Consider the following 4,174-nt stretch of genomic DNA (forward strand, 5'->3'; position numbering starts at 1 on the left):
GGGGGAGACTGACAGGGTCTGACATTATAATGGTTCTTAAGACATGTGAGTTGATGACAATGGCTTCCACCCCCTCCTCCTCCTTCCTCCTGCAGACTTTGAGATGCCTGCAGGCAGCTTGTGGGATATAAAGAAACACCTAGAAACATTGCTGGGTTCTTAGAGCTGAGGTCCTTCATGATGCCTGTGGAACACATGCCCAATTGAATTAATCAATGAATCAGCAAAACTAGAAGCAAAACGAGAAAAGGGTGGGACTTATTCTGCTTAGTGCAGACAGATTGGTTTTGAACTAAGATTTGTGTGAAATAATAGGGACATTGGCCCCAGGCCATGTATCTGCAGGCCATGTATAGTAAATTTTGACAACACACCACCATACTCCTTGCAGCTCAGTTTTGGTGAGAAGAGGCTTCCCTGAGGAAAGGGTGGAGGATTTCTAGAAAGTGATGCAGGTCTTGTGGTCAGGACTTGGAAAGCTGCACGCGGACACTCTGGAGGCTAGGGCCTGGGGCCTGGGGTGTTTGTGGTAGGATGAATACCTGAATAATGTTTTTTTTTTTTGCCAAGGATGGGGGTAAACTTCATAATAACTGAGCTCTGACTTGTAGCAAAAGAGTCTATTTTTATGTTTTTGTATTTATTTTTCATTTTTAAAAAATATTTTATTCATTTGAGAGAGAGAGAGAGAGCGCGAGAGCAGAGGGAGGGACAAAAGGGAAGGGAGAGGGAGAAGCAGGCGCCCCACTGAGCAGAGACAGCCTGTTACAGGGCTTGATCCCAGGATCCTGAGATGATGACCTGAGCCAAAATCAACAGCTGAGCCACCCAGGCACCTCTCTGAGTCTAGGTTTTTATAAACCCAGGAAGATGGTAAGCCAAGAGGTTAGTTAGTTCAGATTCTAACTTAAAGGAGACAAACCTGTGGGTGCAAGTAGTTCTGTCAGAGGGAATCTCGGGAAACCCAATGTAGGAGTCAGGGAACGAGAAAGGGGAAGGAGGAAAGCTGGTATAGGGAATGCTACTGAGCAAGTTAACTCTAAGCAACTGGAGCCCAGCCTGCTAGTGACACACAGACACTGCGTGTTTGGAATCATCCCCTTTAAGGCCAGGAAGCCAGGGAAATGGATCCGACTCCAGTGGTTGAGGGTTGTTCCGTGAGTGTTGTCTGTCAAGGGCAGGCATGCTTCCCAGGCCAGAGAGTGTCCTCAGGTGGAGAGATACAGGATGCCGGTATCTTCATTAAAAGCTTACAGTTGGTTTAGAACAACACATATTTATGATCTCGTTGGTTCTGTGAGTTGGGAATACGGACACAGCTGAATTTGAAGACACTCTGCTTCATGGTGTCTCATGAGGCTGCCTTAAAAGTGTTGATCAGAGTATGGGTGTCATCTGAAGGCTCGGCTGGGGAAGAATCCATTTCTAAACTACTGACATGCTTGTGGGCAGGATTCGTGTCCATGGAGGCCATTGGACTGAAAGTGTTGGCTCCTTGCTGCCTACTGGCTGGGTTCTGCCCAGCTTTCGGCCATGTGAGCCTCTCCAAACTGGCAGCTTACTTTGAAAGCCAGTGAGAGAATCTTCTAACAAGATGGAAGTTAGAATGTTTTGTAACCTAATCATGGGAGTAACATTTCTTACTTTGCCATAATCTGTTGGTTAGAAGCAAGTTTCTCAAGGGGAGGAGATTATAAAGGCCACAAGCATTAGAAGTTGGGGGATGACTGAAGCGGTTCCAGAGGCTGCCTTCCACAGCCAGTGTGGGCAGACGGGATGTGGATACTGAGCACATCTGCTGGGGAGGGTAAGTACATTCTGGTGGAGAGAAAAGCCAGCCAGCCAGCACATCTGGTGCGTGAGGAAGGGGGCAGGGGAAGGAGTGAATCACTGTGTGGGTATGCCAAGCACCCCAGGGAGCCTTCAATCCCAGAAGAGGGGAGCCCCTCCCTTGGCTGGGCAGAGCAGCTCTCGGCAGCACCCTAGCGGTTAGATCTCAGCCTCCAAGGGTATGGCTCAAGTTGGCATTCTGAGAGGAGCTCTTCTCCCTGCCTGGTGGTCTTTCTTGTGTTTCCCTGTAGTGCTCATGGGACCACAGTGCTCATGGGACCACAGAGCAACACTTGGCAGAAGCCGTAGGGCACAGAGAAGGATTGTCTTCTCCTCATTGTCAGCAGAGGGTACGGAGTTCCTGCATCTCACGAGTTGTGCCAACCCCGTGATGCTTGACCCTCTGCCCAGCTCAGTGCAGGGGAGCCCTCGGGCTGGGAATTCCCTCCCTCTCACTCCCTCCAGGAGTATCACACAGAAGTGAAGCCTACCTCTCTGAAACTCCTTTTGGTCTTTATTCTCCTTCAGAGAAAAATCAATTCCTCTGTTCCCAGGACCAGCCCTCAGAGAGAGAAACTCTCTTCCTTGGATTCTTCATCCTGGTTAAGCTTTCTATATGGTGCATAGTGTGCCCTGAGTGTGATCTGTTCAGAGCACATGCTGGGAGGGTAAGGAGGGAGCCCCATTACCCTGCAAACCACCTATTTACGAAGTGCAAGAGCCCACCTTGGCTCCCCACCCCTTAAGGCCAGCTGTCATGTTCTATCCCTTGAAACCTCCAATCAATAAATGACTCAGGTTGCTTTCAGCGAGCAGCTGCTGAGTCAAACCTTCTGCCTCTGGTACCTGGGCATTTGTTTGTTTGTTTGGGTGGGAGGGAAGTAGAAGGAGAGTTGTTCATTTTGTACTCCCAAGAAGAAAGGAGGCTGGGGTGATCCTGGGCTTCACGGGACAATCGATCTCTCAGTTTTATAGTAAGATGACCCTAATGGATGCAATAACAACTTAGAGCAACAATGCATGCTCGACTGGCCAAGGAGAATGGATATAAAGGGCAGCAATAAGCAGCTAACAATGACTTAACCATTGACTCCACTCCTTGGCTTGGATGACTTCACTGAGGCTTCACAATAACGCTGTGATGGAGCTATTAACGTGCCCAATTTACAGATGGAGAAACCACCTTTCAGAGACCCAATGCCACAAAGCTATCTGATGGAAGATCTGGAACAAGAGCCCCGGTATTTTGCTTCCAAAGTCTCCCCACCATTCCCTGCACGGTTCTGTTCTCCACAATATGGATACTGTGGTCTGTCAACTACTCCGTCCTTAGCAGGTTTTTATGGAGAACCTAGTAAGAGAGCAGAAAGCATAAGGTATATAAAAGTCAAAAGGCTTGCCCTCAAGGGGTTCATGACCTTCTGGAATAGGATCAAATCCATACACCAACGCACTAAAAAAGGCATGGGAAGCAGGCTCAGACTCTCTCAGACTGTAAGTAGGTATCATGGTCTGTAAGAGCTGTACTAATTTGGAGATGGGCATCTTAACTGAAGACGTTCAGAAAGGCTATCTCAATAGCTTGCAATAATTCTGGAGTGGTCTGGCACAATTAAAAAATTAATATTTTTCGCAGAAAGAGGACGAAAACTTGAAGGGGAGTTGCAGTATCACTTATGTCCACCAGATGATGCCACTATTCAGGAGAATTCTAGAGAGTTTTGCTTTGGGGATACAAGTACAGTTGTGGTTAAGTTTGAAATAATGGCTAGAAAGTCCTTTTAACTTGTTTCAGACATCAATCGCTTTCTTACCGTAACTTTCCACGGAGTTCGCGCACATTAGCAATAGAGAGTCTAAAAATGCACCAAGGACTGGTCAGGTTTCTCGTATGTAGATCTGTACCTTGACTCATTTTCCTAGCTGCGCCTCCCTACCTTTTAGTATTTGCTCTGTGCAAGTCAAGTGACCATGAGATTAATAGAAGGCAGCAGAGAGTCATTTCTGGAGACCAAGGCTGGGAGGGAAGGTCACCACTTTTTACTCTATTAGGTAAACTTTTTACTCTATTAGGCATTTGCTCTCACTCTATATGCAAATAGATTCCCCTATAGCGGATCTTGATAAACAACGGATCCAGCCCAGTGGAAAAACCAGTGTGGACAGCCTGATGCAATTATATTCAGCATTAATGAGCTGTGGGCTCCATCCTAATGTGTTGATATTTTGTAATATTTGATAATGAAAGAGAATAGAGCCTTTGAAGTCAAAATGTTCTGGTGTCGCTGGATATTTTTAACCACAAACATTCATTATTTTGTTTGACAAATTGGCCTGCTTTGGA

Source organism: Canis aureus, chromosome 5 (assembly GCF_053574225.1).
Source record: "Canis aureus isolate CA01 chromosome 5, VMU_Caureus_v.1.0, whole genome shotgun sequence".
Classification (NCBI taxonomy): domain Eukaryota; kingdom Metazoa; phylum Chordata; class Mammalia; order Carnivora; family Canidae; genus Canis; species Canis aureus.